The sequence below is a fragment of the Pseudophryne corroboree genome, chromosome 8, assembly GCF_028390025.1.
Source record: "Pseudophryne corroboree isolate aPseCor3 chromosome 8, aPseCor3.hap2, whole genome shotgun sequence".
In the NCBI taxonomy this organism is placed as follows: Eukaryota; Metazoa; Chordata; class Amphibia; order Anura; family Myobatrachidae; genus Pseudophryne; species Pseudophryne corroboree.
In genome coordinates, this window is record NC_086451.1 from 55,702,814 (window position 1) to 55,718,660 (window position 15,847).

Sequence of the window (15,847 nt, forward strand, 5' to 3'; positions counted from 1 at the left end):
CAGCAGACACACAGGGAATGCTCTTATCGAAGACAGGACCCCACTAGCCCTTTGGGGAGACAGAGGGAGAGTTTGCCAGCACACACCCAAGCGCTATAAATATATAGGAACAACCCTACAGAAGTGTTGTTTCCTTTATAGCAGCTTAATATATCAATATCGCCAAAAAAGTGCCCCCCCTCTCTGTTTTTTTACCCTGTTTCTGTAGTGCAGTGCAGGGGAGTCCTGGGAGCCTTCCTCGCAGCGGAGCTGTGCAGGAAAATGGCGCTGTGTGCTGAGGAGATAGGCCCCGCCCCCTATTTCGGCGGGCTCTTCTCCCGGTGTTTGTGAGACCTGGCAGGGGTTAAATACATCCATATAGCCCCAGGGGCTATATGTGATGTATTTTTAGCCAGAACAAGGTATTATCATTGCTGCCCAGGGCGCCCCCCCCCAGCGCCCTGCACCCTCAGTGACCGCTGGTGTGAAGTGTGCTGACAACAATGGCGCACAGCTGCAGTGCTGTGCGCTACCTCATGAAGACTGAAAAGTCTTCTGCCGCCGGTTTCTGGACCTCTTCACTTTTCGGCATCTGCAAGGGGGTCGGCGGCGCGGCTCCGGGACCGGACTCCATGGCTGGGCCTGTGTTCGATCCCTCTGGAGCTAATGGTGTCCAGTAGCCTAAGAAGCCAATCCATCCTGCACGCAGGTGAGTTCACTTCTTCTCCCCTAAGTCCCTCGTTGCAGTGAGCCTGTTGCCAGCAGGACTCACTGAAAATAAAAAACCTAATAACTTTTTCTAAGCAGCTCTTTAGGAGAGCCACCTAGATTGCACCCTGCTCGGACGGGCACAAAAACCTAACAGAGGCTTGGAGGAGGGTCATAGGGGGAGGAGCCAGTGCACACCACCTAGTCCTAAAGCTTTTATTTTTGTGCCCTGTCTCCTGCGGAGCCGCTAATCCCCATGGTCCTGACGGAGTCCCAGCATCCACTAGGACGTCAGAGAAAAGCAAAGCAGGTTATTCCTGGGCTGAAGTGCAGAGTGAACGGGTAGCCTAGCTGATGCGACCCGGGACCAATTCACACTATAGGGAGAGGTGCCGCTTCCTCAAACGTCAACAACCCGGCAATATGCCGGGTTGGTGTCCCCACTCTGAATGGGGTCTCAAGCAGGTCACACCCCTGGGAAGGAGTTGTGCACAAGTCCCAAGTGCGACCTGCTATTGCAAAGTAAAAGCAGTACCAGTAAGTGCATCAGGTAGGTTACTGAAGGCAAAATAGACACATTCCCTTGTAGTAGCTGGCTACATACCCTCCCAACTCATGAGCTGACCAGCAGGGGACAGCAGTGAGCTATGTTCACAGAAAGGGGAAACGGGGGACGGGACTGGCTGGCTTATATAGCGGGGGGGGATGTATCAAAGCATGACAGGAGATAAAGTAGAGAGAGAGATAAAGTCCCACCCAATCAGCTTCTTTCATCTTTTTCAAACAGGCTGTAACATGACAGACGCCAATTGGCTGGCACCTTATCTCTATCCAAGGTTTGATACCTCTCCCCCAAAGTGAGCTATTCCCCACGGTGAGTGTGTACTGTGAGGAACTGCGGGAACACGGGTCGCACACTACCCGCCTTCTATACGGGTATCGTATCCACACACACTCATCATGTCAGGCGGAAACACCGCGAGAGCCGCGCGTGCGATGCAGAGATCACGAGACTTGCGAAGACGCGCTGAGTTCCATCAGGGAAGCCACCAGCGCGGTAAGTAGAGGAGGAGGAAGGGGGAGGGGAGTTCTCGCGAGGTTGTCAGTGGTGAAGAAAAAAAAATGTAAAAAAAAATAAAAATAAAAAAAATCCCGTATCCTGGTGCTGGGGAGCTCTCGCGAGACCGCCGTCACCTCACCACGGCCAGGGGAGCCCAAGTCTCGCGATACGTGCACAGGGCCGTCCTGCTGACAAGGGGGAGTTCTCGCGAGACAAGCGGGTGCCGCGGCTCTTGCGCTCAGGGGTCCAGCAGCAGCCGTCACTCTGTAGTAAGGGCTTCGGGCTGGTGTAAGATGGCGGCGGCGTCCGGAGCTCGGAGCTGAACGTACCAGGTAAAAAAAGGGCCCGCCAGTCCCGCGGGGAGGGACGGCGAGTGCCGCGCAGGGGGAGAGCCGAACGCTAGGCCGAGGCGTCCGACACACGGGGGCGGCCTCCTGTCCCCGCTACTCCCGGCGCCTCACTGGCCCTGGCGGCCTCCTCCCCCCTCCTGCGCTGCTCCTGTCACCCGTCGCCCAGAGACCGGCAGCTCACATCCGCTCTGCGGCCTCTCATCCGCCTCCCCTTCCCCGCGGCCTCCTCCTCCCGCATCCCCGGCCTCTCCTACCTCCCCTCCCCGGGCAGCCCTAACACGCACCGGCTAGGCCTAGGCCTCTGACTGCGGCTTCCTCCCTGCCCAGACCGCTGTGGCCGAGCCTCGCTGCTCCTGCCTGCGCCACTGCTGCGCCCTGTCCCGGTCGGCTCCCGCTGCGGGCTCTGACCATGACCCAGCTCTTTTACGCCGGCTCCATCATCAGCCTGCCCGTGCCTCCGGCGAGGCCGTCACGTGATCCCGGGCTTCCCCTCCAGCCCCTGGCAGGATCCCCCTCTGCTGAGAGAGATATACAATATATATATATATATATATATATCCCTTTGGTGCCCGTTTTCACGGAATTTATCCATTTTCATACAAATCTCTGCCACCCTGTTTTATTACTGTCAATTGTTTTTAGACCTAATTACTGTTAATTTATGTACAGCATTGGTAGTTCCTATCTGTATTGGGGGTTGTTGCGCTTGTACATATTCGATCATTTTCTTTTTGGGCTTAAATTTTGGTAAAGTTGTGTTTTGGCGATTTTTGCCCAATGGCTGAGACATGGCAAGGACGTGGGAATTGGGTATAGTACAGTTATAAGGAACTTCTTTTCAGGGCTCCTAATGTTCTCGCTGCCTTTTTTGTAGCTGCGGGGCAGATTTATTAAGCTCGGTGACGTGATAAAGTGGAAGGTGATAAAGGACCAGCCAATGTCCTTACTGCCATGTCACAGGCTGGGTTTGAAAAATGACAGGAGCTGACTGGCTGGTCCTTTATCACCTTCCAATTTATCACTTCACCGAGCTTAATAAATCTGCCCCTGAATTCCATATGGGGTATAGTAAACAATCTCCAATGACTAGTAGTAAGGTGTGTATAGAGGTTTACATAAATATGTTGTCTACGTACACCTATCCTCCAATAAGCCCTGTTTGGCATGCGCGTAGCTGCACCATGTGACTTTTTCCTAAAATACACATTTTAATCTCGACTTTAGATTTCTTTGTGACAAAAATAATACAAAGTGCTTAGTATAGTATGGGCATATTAAGGGGGTGATTGAAGTGTTTTTTTTTTTTTTTGGGGGTGCCCATCAGAGCAATTCAATTGCTGCACTGATCGAGTGCCCAAATAGGGTTTAGCTGCGAACTACAGGAGAAATGTCACCCCTGCGGCTAACGGATGTCAAAACGCAGTAACAATTGTGTTCCCCCGTTTTGCACCCCCTAGTGGTAGCCACGGGGGAAAACATTTGAATCGCCCCCCAAAGATGCACAACTAAGGAGAAGGCACACAAGCATGGGAGTGTGATGTAACATCCACGTTGCGCCAGGCGTCTTGCGTTATACGGACCAAAAAGGCTAGTTGTATGAGGACACATTTGGATTATGCCAAATCTAAGTCTGATATTGGATACAGTTTACTCACAAGGCATAATTGTGTAGGTGGCATACGCCAGAGTAAAAGGGAATAATATATTAAAAGGATGGAACGTAAACTATGGGCATGATTAAATACTTAAGGGGGAGTTTAGCTCCCAAGTTAAGTGCTCAGGAGCTGTTCAATTAATTCCAGCGACTAACCTCGAAGTTGCATTTATCGTGGATTTCTGCATCCTACTCGGGTATGAGCAGAAATCCATGTTATATAGGGCTTCTGGGCTGTTTGCGAGTGCCAGGTGCGCCGTAACTACATCATGTGCAGCACTTAGCAAGGGAGAAGCTGATTAACGCAGCACATCTTGTGCATTCCCACACAAAATAGTTGACGTAGCGGGAATTAATTGAATAACTCCTGGGTCTTGGCTGGAAAGCTGTATTTCCGCGTAAGAAATTTATTGCTCCCTGTATGTTGGGGGCAGTTTGAGGGCCCTTTCTTTGTTTACTAAGCCATTGCATTGTATGTTAAGCGTCTAGTTATTTCCTAAACATTGTTCTAGAAAAAAGGCTTTGATCTATTCTTATAAAAAACAGTTTGACATAATTGTTTTTTTTTTCTTTCTTTGCTTTGCAAAAATGTCATTTTTTTTTTTTTTTTTAACTGCTGGATTTATACAAATATCATTTTTTTTTTTTTTTAATCACTGTAGTCTTTTGTAACCTATGTATTGGCTTGCTGCTTTAGTCTTTAGCACCTAGGGGAGGCTTTAAATTGTTTTTAGCAAGGTCATTTGCAATGGGTGCCAGATGTAGGTATTAAATTGCTGAGCTGTGACTGCATGGTTTCTTTTTGCAGCCTCATGAGGTGGCGAGCAGAAATCGGTGAAAAGTCGGCTGTAGAGGGCCCAAACTAGTATTGAGGAGGGCTTAAACAGGACTTTGCACGAGCTTAGCTGCTTTATGGGGAAAATTCAATTGTTTTACCCCTTGGCTACAGCTTAGGGGCGTAAAATGAAGCAATTTAATTGTTGCCCCGTTTATATACCTGGTAGCAGTGGGGGGTGACGCTTCTTCTTGCAGTCTTCTAATGTGCGAGAAGAAATGTGCGCTAAGTCGGCTCTCGCTTTGGGCGTCAAGCTAAACCCTGTTAGGGCGCGACATGCATGTACAAGTCGCAATTAAATTGTTCGGCCAGTCCAGTTTTTAGACTGTAAAAGTAGGTGCCCAAAACAATTGAATTGGCACCATGGGGTCAATTCTATTCGGCAACTTAAGAATAGCGCCGGGAATTAGCTCCCGACGCTATTCAATTCAGCTGCTAGTGACCCGCAATTGTAGGGAATTCTTCTCTCATCCCCGGGGGATGAGAGAAGAAACCCGACAAAAGTGCTGCCTCGCGGCCGTCGCGAGGCTGTTTCTGTCGGGAATCAGCCTCGCGCCGGGGAGTTAAGTCGGAGAATGCCCGTTCTCCCGACAATTCAACCTGTTTAGTCGGCGAGAACGGGACATCGCCGACTTAACTGGAGCTGAATTGAATAGCGTCGGGAGCTAATTCCCGGAGCTATTCTTAAGTTGCCGAATAGAATTGACCCCCATATGCGCCTAAACCTATTGCAGTTGGGTGCGACAAATAATGCAGTTGCGTCTGATTGGTACAGCAATTGAATTGCCTTGTCTGGCGCCCATTACCTACTGCCACCCACAAAAACAATTTAGTTCTCCTTCTTAGTTGTGTATGTATTCTTTAATTGAAATGTAGAAAGTGAACATTTTTTAGAGTGGTAATAACCACAGTAGTCTTTAGTCCTGTATTTCCTTTCAGTATTGCTGAAAATTTTGTTTTCGTTTACTAATTTTTTTATTAACGTTTGCAGTAAATGGAAACTGACATTTTGGAGAAAATGATTGGCATTGCCCAGTATATAAACTACAGATAATCTATAATCATATCATAGCCGTGGCAACGTCTGCCCAGTTAAATAGGGTCAGTGAAAGTGAAACTGCTTCAGCCGCTGGGTCCCAGGTAAAAGCTGGAACTCATCAGTATGGACAATTGGCACATTGGGCACGGGCAAGATTAATTTGTTTGAGCAGCCAGTAGATGGCGCCCAACGGTGCTATTGCTCTGTTAGCACAATTTCTCTGACGTCCTAAGTGGATGCTGGGGACTCCGTCAGGACCATGGGGATAGCGGCTCTGCAGGAGACAGGGCACAAAAGTAAAAGCTTTAGGATCAGGTGGTGTGCACTGGCTCCTCCCCCTATGACCCTCCTCCAAGCCTCAGTTAGGTTTTTGTGCCCGGCCGAGAAGGGTGCAATCTAGGTGGCTCTCCTAAAGAGCTGCTTAGAGTAAAAGTTTTGTTAGGTTTTTTATTTTCAGTGAGTCCTGCTGGCAACAGGCTCACTGCAACGAGGGACTTAGGGGAGAAGAAGTGAACTCACCTGCGTGCAGGATGGATTGGCTTCTTAGGCTACTGGACACTAGCTCCAGAGGGACGATCACAGGTACAGCCTGGATGGGTCACCGGAGCCGCGCCGCCGACCATCTTGCAGATGCTGAAGAGAGAAGAGGTCCAGAAATCGGCGGCTGAAGACTTCCCAGTCTTCTTAAGGTAGCGCACAGCACGGCAGCTGTGCGCCATTGCTCTCAGCACACTTCACACCAACGGTAACTGAGGGTGCAGGGCGCTTGGGGGGGCGCCCTGGGCAGCAATGAAAGTACCTATGCTGGCTAAAAATACATCACATATAGCCTCTGGGGCTATATGGATGTATTTAACCCCTGCCAGGTTGTCAGAAAAACGGGAGAAGAAGCCCGCCAAAAAGGGGGCGGGGCCTATTCTCCTCAGCACACAGCGCCATTTTCCTACACAGCTCCGCTGCTAGGAAGGCTCCCAGGCTCTCCCCTGCACTGCACTACAGAAACAGGGTTAAAACAGAGAGGGGGGGGCACTTATTTGGCGATATTATTATATATTAAGATGCTATAAGGGAAAACACTTATATAAGGTTGTCCCTGTATAATTATAGCGTTTTGGTGTGTGCTGGCAAACTCTCCCTCTGTCTCCCCAAAGGGCTAGTGGGGTCCTGTCCTCTATCAGAGCATTCCCTGTGTGTGTGCTGTGTGTCGGTACGTGTGAGTCGACATGTATGAGGACGATGTTGGTGAGGAGGCGGAGCAATTGCCTGTAATGGTGATGTCACTCTCTAGGGAGTCGACACCGGAATGGATGGCTTATTTAGGGAATTACGTGATAATGTCAACACGCTGCAAGGTCGGTTGACGACATGAGACGGCCGGCAAACCAATTAGTACCTGTCCAGGCGTCTCAAACACCGTCAGGGGCTTTAAAACGCCCATTTACCTCAGTCGGTCGACACAGACCCAGACACGGACACTGACTCCAGTGTCGACGGTGAAGAAACAAACGTATTTTCCATTAGGGCCACACGTTACATGTTAAGGGCAATGAAGGAGGTGTTACATATTTCCGATACTACAAGTACCACAAAAAAGGGTATTATGTGGGGTGTGAAAAAACTACCTGTAGTTTTTCCTGAATCAGATAAATTAAATGAAGTGTGTGATGATGCGTGGGTTTCCCCCGATAGAAAATTATTGGCGTTATACCCTTTCCCGCCAGAAGTTAGGGCGCGTTGGGAAACACCCCTTAGGGTGGATAAGGCGCTCACACGCTTATCAAAACAAGTGGCGTTACCGTCTCCAGATACGGCCGCCCTCAAGGAGCCAGCTGATAGGAGGCTGGAAAATATCCTAAAAAGTATATACACACATACTGGTGTTATACTGCGACCAGCGATCGCCTCAGCCTGGATGTGCAGCGCTGGGGTGGCTTGGTCGGATTCCCTGACTGAAAATATTGATACCCTTGACAGGGACAGTATTTTATTGACTATAGAGCATTTAAAGGATGCATTTCTATATATGCGAGATGCACAGAGGGATATTTGCACTCTGGCATCAAGAGTAAGTGCGATGTCCATATCTGCCAGAAGATGTTTATGGACACGACAGTGGTCAGGTGATGCAGATTCCAAACGGCACATGGAAGTATTGCCGTATAAAGGGGAGGAGTTATTTGGGGTCGGTCCATCGGACCTGGTGGCCACGGCAACAGCTGGAAAATCCACCTTTTTTACCCCAAGTCACATCTCAGCAGAAAAAGACACCGTCTTTTCAGCCTCAGTCCTTTCGTCCCCATAAGGGCAAGCGGGCAAAAGGCCAGTCATATCTGCCCAGGGGTAGAGGAAAGGGAAGAAGACTGCAGCAGGCAGCCCCTTCCCAGGAACAGAAGCCCTCCACCGCTTCTGCCAAGTCCTCAGCATGACGCTGGGGCCGTACAAGCGGACTCAGGTGCGGTGGGGGGTCGTCTCAAGAGTTTCAGCGCGCAGTGGGCTCACTCGCAAGTGGACCCCTGGATCCTACAAGTAGTATCCCAGGGGTACAGATTGGAAATTCGAGACGTCTCCCCCCTCGCAGGTTCCTGAAGTCTGCTTTACCAACGTCTCCCTCCGACAGGGAGGCAGTATTGGAAACAATTCACAAGCTGTATTCCCAGCAGGTGATCATCAAAGTACCCCTCCTACAACAAGGAAAGGGGTATTATTCCACACTATATTGTGGTACTGAAGCCAGACGGCTCGGTGAGACCTATTCTAAATCTGAAATCTTTGAACACTTACATACAAAGGTTCAAATCAAGATGGAGTCACTCAGAGCAGTGATAGCGAACCAGGAAGAAGGGGACTATATGGTGTCCCTGGACATCAAGGATGCTTACCTCCATGTCCCAATTTGCCCTTCTCACCAAGGGTACCTCAGGTTCGTGGTACAGAACTGTCACTATCAGTTTCAGACGCTGCCGTTTGGATTGTCCACGGCACCCCGGGTCTTTACCAAGGTAATGGCCGAAATGATGATTCTTCAAAGAAAAGGCGTCTTAATTATCCCTTACTTGGACGATCTCCTGATAAGGGCAAGGTCCAGAGAACAGTTGGAGGTCGGAGTAGCACTATCTCAAGTAGTTCTACGACAGCACGGGTGGATTCTAAATATTCCAAAATCGCAGCTGTTTCCAACGACACGTCTGCTGTTCCTAGGGATGATTCTGGACACAGTCCAGAAAAAGGTGTTTCTCCCGGAGGAGAAAGCCAGGGAGTTATCCGAGCTAGTCAGAAACCTCCTAAAACCAGGCCAAGTGTCAGTGCATCAATGCACAAGAGTCCTGGGAAAAATAGTGGCTTCTTACGAAGCGATTCCATTCGGCAGATTTCACGCAAGAATTTTTCAGTGGGATCTGCTGGACGAATGGTCCGGATCGCATCTTCAGATGCATCAGCGGATAATCCTGTCTCCAAGGACAAGGGTGTCTCTTCTGTGGTGGCTGCAGAGTGCTCATCTACTAGAGGGCAGCACATTCGGCATTCAGGACTGGGTTCTGGTGACCACGGATTCCAGCCTGAGAGGCTGGGGAGCAGTCACACAGGGAAGAAATTTCCAAGGAGTGTGGTCAAGTCTGGAGACTTCTCTCCACATAAATATACTGGAGCTAAGGGCAATTTACAATGCTCTGAGCCTAGGAAGACCTCTGCTTCAAAGTCAACCGGTGCTGATCCAGTCGGACAACATCACGGCAGTCGCCCACGTAAACAGACAGGGCGGCACAAGAAGCAGGAGGGCAATGGCAGCAAGGATTCTTCGCTGGGCGAAAAATCATGTGATAACACTGTCAGCGGTGTTCATTCCGGGAGTGGACAACTGGGAAGCAGACTTCCTCAGCAGGAACGACCTCCACCCGGGAGAGTGGGGACTTCATCTGGAAGTCTTCCACATGATTGTGAACCGTTGGGAAAGACCAAAGGTGGACATGATGGCGTCCCGTCTGAACAAAAAACTGGACAGGTATTGCGCCAGGTCAAGAGACCCTCAGGCAATAGCTGGGACGCTCTGGTAACACCGTGGGCGTACCAGTCGGTGTATGTGTTCCCTCCTCTGCCTCTCATACCCAAGGTACTGAGAATTATAAGACGGAGAGGAGTAAGAACTATACTCGTGGCTCCGGATTGGCCAAGATGGTACCCGGAACTTCAAGAGATACTAAGAAGGGACTTGCTCCTGCAAGGATGATGTCTGTTCCAAGACTTACCGCGGCTGCGTTTGATGGCATGGCGGTTGAACGCCGGATCCTAAGGGAAAAAGGCATTCCGGAAGAGGTCATCCCTACCCTGGTCAGAGCCAGGAAGGAGGTGACCGCACAACATTATCACCGCATTTGGCGAAAATATGTTGCATGGTGTGAGGCCAGGAAGGCCCCCACGGAGGAATTTCAACTCGGTCGATTCCTGCATTTCCTACAAACAGGAGTGTCTATGGGCCTCAAATTGGGGTCCATTAAGGTTCAAATTTCGGCCCTGTCGATTTTCTTCCAGAAAGAATTGGCTTCAGTTCCTGAAGTCCAGAAGTTTGTCAAGGGAGTACTGCATATACAACCCCCTTTTGTGCCTCCAGTGGCACTGTGGGATCTCAACGTAGTTCTGGGATTCCTCAAATCACATTGGTTTAAACCGCTCAAATCTGTGGATTTGAAATATCTCACATGGAAAGTGACCATGCTGTTGGCCCTGGCCTCGGCCAGGCGAGTGTCAGAATTGGCGACTTTGTCTCACAAAAGCCCATATCTGATTGTCCATTCGGACAGGGCAGAGCTGCGGACTCGTCCCCAGTTTCTCCCTAAGGTGGTGTCAGCGTTTCACCTGAACCAGCTTATTGTGGTACCTGCGGCTACTAGGGACTTGGAGGACTCCAAGTTGCTAGATGTTGTCAGGGCCCTGAAAATATAGGTTTCCAGGACGGCTGGAGTCAGGAAAACTGACTTGCTGTTATCCTGTATGCACCCAACAAACTGGGTGCTCTTGCTTCTAAGCAGACGATTGCTAGTTGGATGTGTAGTACAATTCAGCTTGCACATTCTGTGGCAGGCCTGCCACAGCCAAAATATGTAAATGCCCATTCCACAAGGAAGGTGGGCTCATCTTGGGCGGCTGCCCGAGGGGTCTCGGCTTTACAACTTTGCCGAGCTGCTACTTGGTCAGGGGCAAACACGTTTGAAAAATTCTACAAATTTGATACCCTGGCTGAGGAGGACCTGGAGTTCTCTCATTCGGTGCTGCAGAGTCATCCGCACTCTCCCGCCCGTTTGGGAGCTTTGGTATAATCCCCATGGTCCTGACGGAGTCCCCAGCATCCACTTAGGACGTCAGAGAAAATAAGAATTTACTTACCGATAATTCTATTTCTCGTAGTCCGTAGTGGATGCTGGGCGCCCATCCCAAGTGCGGATTGTCTGCAATACTTGTACATAGTTATTGTTACAAAAATCGGGTTATTATTGTTGTGAGCCATCTTTTCAGAGGCTCCGCTGTTATCATGCTGTTAACTGGGTTCAGATCACAAGTTGTACGGTGTGATTGGTGTGGCTGGTATGAGTCTTACCCGGGATTCAAAATCCTTCCTTATTGTGTACGCTCGTCTGGGCACAGTATCCTAACTGAGGCTTGGAGGAGGGTCATAGGGGGAGGAGCCAGTGCACACCACCTGATCCTAAAGCTTTTACTTTTGTGCCCTGTCTCCTGCGGAGCCGCTATCCCCATGGTCCTGACGGAGTCCCCAGCATCCACTACGGACTACGAGAAATAGAATTATCGGTAAGTAAATTCTTATTTTCTCTAACGTCCTAAGTGGATGCTGGGGACTCCGTAAGGACCATGGGGAATAGCGGCTCCGCAGGAGACTGGGCACATCTAAAGAAAGCTTTAGGACTATCTGGTGTGCACTGGCTCCTCCCCCTATGACCCTCCTCCAAGCCTCAGTTAGATCTCTGTGCCCGAACGAGAAGGGTGCACACTAGGGGCTCTCCTGAGCTTCTTAGTGAAAGTTTTAGTTTAGGTTTTTTATTTTCAGTGAGACCTGCTGGCAACAGGCTCACTGCATCGAGGGACTAAGGGGAGAAGAAGCGAACTCACCTGCGTGCAGAGTGGATTGGGCTTCTTAGGCTGCTGGACATTAGCTCCAGAGGAACGATCACAGGCCCAGCTTAGATGGGTCCCAGAGCCGCGCCGCCGGCCCCCTTACAGAGCCAGAAGGCAGAAGAGGTCCGGAAAATCGGCGGCAGAAGACGTCCTGTCTTCAACAAGGTAGCGCACAGCACTGCAGCTGTGCGCCATTGCTCTCAGCACACTTCGCACTCCGGTCACTGAGGGTGCAGGGCGCTGGGGGGGGCGCCCTGAGACGCAATAATAAACACCTTGGATGGCAAAAAATGCATCACATATAGCTCCTGGGCTATATGGATGCATTTAACCCCTGCCAAAATACATAAAAAAACGGGTGATAGGCTCCGCCCCCTTATCGGCGGCCTTATCTCCTCAGCACACTGGCGCCATTTTCCCTCACAGCTCCGTTGGAGGGAAGCTCCCTGGCTCTCCCCTGCAGTCACTACACTACAGAAAGGGTTAAAAAAGAGAGGGGGGCACAAATTAGGCGCAGTATTAACTATACAGCAGCTATAAGGGGAAAAACACTTATATAAGGTTATCCCTGTGTGTATATATATATATATATATATATATATAGCGCTCTGGTGTGTGCTGGCAAACTCTCCCTCTGTCTCCCCAAAGGGCTAGTGGGGTCCTGTCCTCTATCAGAGCATTCCCTGTGTGCTGTATGTCGGTACTTTTGTGTCGACATGTATGAGGAGAAAAATGATGTGGAGACGGAGCAGATTGCCTGTAATAGTGATGTCACCCCCTAGGGGGTCGACACCTGAGTGGATGAACTGTTGGAAGAAATTACGTGACAGTGTCAGCTCTGTATAAAAGACAGTGGTTTTCATGAGACAGCCGGCTACTCAGCTTGTGCCTGTCCAGGCGTCTCATAGGCCGTCAGGGGCTCTAAAGCGCCCGTTACCTCAGATGGCAGATATAGATGCCGACACGGATACTGACTCCAGTGTCGACGGTGAAGAGACAAATGTGACTTCCAGTAGGGCCACACGTTACATGATTGAGGCAATGGAAAATGTTTTACACATTTCTGATAATACGAGTACCACCAAAAAGGGGTATTATGTTCGGTGAGGAAAAACTACCTGTAGTTTTCCTGAATCTGAGAAATTAAATGTGGTGTGTGATGATGCGTGGGTTTCCCCCGATAACAACTGATAATTTCTAAAATGTTATTGGCATTATATCCTTTCCCGCCAGAGGTTAGGGTGCGTTGGGAAACACCCCCTAGGGTGGATAAAGCGCTCACACGCTTGTAAGGGTTCTATCCTCTCCTGAGATGGCCGCCCTTAAGGATCCTGCTGATAGAAAGCAGGAGGGTATCCTAAAATGTATTTACACACATACTGGTGTTATACTGCGACCAGCAATCGCCTCAGCCTGGATGTGCAGTGCTGGGTTGGCGTGGTCGGATTCCCTGACTGAAAATATTGATACCCTAGATAGGGACAGTATATTTTTGCCTATAGAGCATTTGAAAGATGCATTTCTATATATGCGTGATGCACAGCGGAATATTTGCCGACTGGCATCAAGTCTAAGTGCGTTGTCCATTTCTACCAGTAGAGGGTTATGGACACGTCAGTGGTCAGGTGATGCGTATTCCAAACGGCATTTGGAAGTATTGCCTTATTAAGGGGAGGAGTTATTTGGGGTCGGTCTTTCAGACCTGGTGGCCACGGCAACAGCTGGGAAATCCACGTTTGTACCCCAGGTCGCCTCTCAACATGAGAAGACGCCGTATTATCAGGCGCAGTCTTTTCGTGGATAAGCGGGCAAAAGGTTCCTCATTTCTGCCCCGTGACAGAGGGAGAGGAAAAAGGCTGCAGAAATCAGCCAGTTCCCAGGAACAGAAACCCTCTCCCGCCTCTGCCAAGCCCTCAGTATACGCTGGGGCTTTACAAGCAGAATCAGGCACGGTGGGGGGCCCGTCTCAATGAATTTCAGCGCGCAGTGGGCTCACTCGCAAGTAGACCCCTGGATCCTTCAGGTGATATCTCAGGGGTACAAATTAGAATTCGAGACGTCTCCCCCTCGCCGTTTCTTAAAGTCGGCTTTACCGATGTCTCCTTCTGACAGGGAGACAGTTTTGGAAGCCATTCACAAGCTGTATTCCCAGCAGGTGATAATCAAGATACCCCTCCTGCAACAGGGAACGGGGTATTATTCCACACTGTTGTGGTACCGAAGCCGGACGGCTCGGTGAGACCGATTCTAAATCTAAAATCTTTGAACACTTACATACAGAGGTTCAAATTCAAGATTGAGTCACTCAGAGCAGTGATTGCGAACCTGGAAGAAGGGGACTACATGATGTCTCGGGACATCAAGGATGCTTACCTTCATGTCAAAATTTACCCTTCTCAAGGGTACCTCAGGTTTATGGTACAGAACTGTCACTATCAGTTCAGACGCTGCCGTATGGATGGTCCACGGCACCCCGGGTCTTTACCAAGGTAATGGCCGAAATGATGATATTCCTTCAAAGGAAGGGAATTTTAGTTATCCCTTACTTGGACGATTCCCTGATAAGGGTAAGATCCAGGGAACAGTTGGAGGTTGGTGTAGCACTATCTCAGGTAGTGTTGCTGCAGCACGGTTGGATTCTCAATATTCCAAAATCGCAGCTGGTTCCGACGACTTGTCTTCTGTTCCTAGGGATGATCCTGGACACAGTCCAGAAAAAGGTGTTTCTCCCGGTGGAGAAAGCCAGGGAGTTATCCGAGCTAGTCAGGAACCTCCTAAAACCGAGCCAAGTCTCAGTGCATCAATGCACAAGGGTTCTGGGTAAAATGGTGGCTTCCTACGAAGCAATCCCATTCGGCAGATTCCACGCAAGAACTTTCCAGTGGGACCTGCTGGACAAATGGTCCGGGTCGCATCTTCAGATGCATCAGCGGATAACCCTGTCACCAGGGACAAGGGTGTCCCTCCTGTGGTGGTTGCAGAGTGCTCATCTTCTAGAGGGCCGCAGATTCGGCATTCAGGACTGGGTCCTGGTAACCACGGATGCCAGCCTGCGAGGCTGGGGAGCAGTCACACAGGGAAGGAATATCCAGGACTTATGGTCAAGCCTGGAGACATCACTTCACATAAATATCCTGAAGCTAAGGGACATTTACAATGCTCTAAGCTTAGCAAGACCTCTGCTTCAAGGTCAGCCGGTGTTGATCCAGTCGGACAACATCACGGCAGTCACCCACGTAAACAGACAGGGTGGCACAAGAAGCAGGAGGGCAATGGCAGAAGCTGCAAGGATTCTTCGCTGGGCGGAAAATCATGTGATAGCACTGTCAGCAGTATTCATTCCGGTAGTGGACAACTGGGAAGCAGACTTCCTCAGCACGACTTCCACCCGGGAGAGTGGGGACTTCACCCAGAAGTCTTCCACATGATTATAAACCGTTGGGAAAAACTCGACAGGTATTGCGCCAGGTCCAGGGACCCTCAGGCAATAGCTGTAGACGCTCTGGTAACACCGTGGGTGTACCAGTCAGGGTATGTGTTCCCTCCTCTGCCTCTCATACCCAAGGTACTGAGATTGATAAGATGGAGAGGAGTAAGCACTATATTCGTGGCTCCGGATTGGCCAAGAAGGATTTGGTAACCGGAACTTCAAGAGATGCTCACGGAGGATCCGTGGCCTCTACCTCTAAGAAGGGACCTGCTCCAGCAAGGACCCTGTCTGTTCCAAGACTTAACGCGGCTGTGTTTGACGGCATGGCGGTTGAACGCCGGATCCTGAAGGAAAAAAGGCATTCCGGATGAAGTCATCCCTATCCTGATCAAAGCCAGGAAGGATGTAACCGCAAAAACATTATCACCGCAATTGGCGAAAATATGTTGCGTGGTGCGAGGCCAGTAAGGCCCGACGGTGGAAATTCAACTGGGTCGATTCCTACATTTCCTGCAAACAGGAGTGTCTATGGGCCTGAAATTGGGGTCCATTAAGGTTCAAATTTCGGCCCTGTCAATTTTCTTCCAAAAAGAACTAGCTTCAGTCCCTGAAGTTCAGACGTTTGTAAAAGGGGTACTGCATATACAGCCTCCTTTTGTGCCTCCA

The 15,847-nt window shown here is 49.9% G+C and overlaps 1 protein-coding gene across 10 annotated transcripts in view; it reads left to right on the forward strand.

The window, feature by feature from the left end:
- Positions 1-1,920: 1,920 nt before the first annotated feature.
- The window catches only part of HUWE1 (HECT, UBA and WWE domain containing E3 ubiquitin protein ligase 1), a 430,355-nt gene continuing 416,428 nt past the window's right edge, over positions 1,921-15,847 (forward strand). For all 10 annotated transcript variants that reach the window (XM_063936413.1, XM_063936412.1, XM_063936409.1 and 7 more), the window contains exon 1: positions 1,921-2,079. The gene's annotated coding sequence lies outside the window, so the exon portion shown is untranslated. The remainder of the gene's footprint in view (positions 2,080-15,847) is intronic.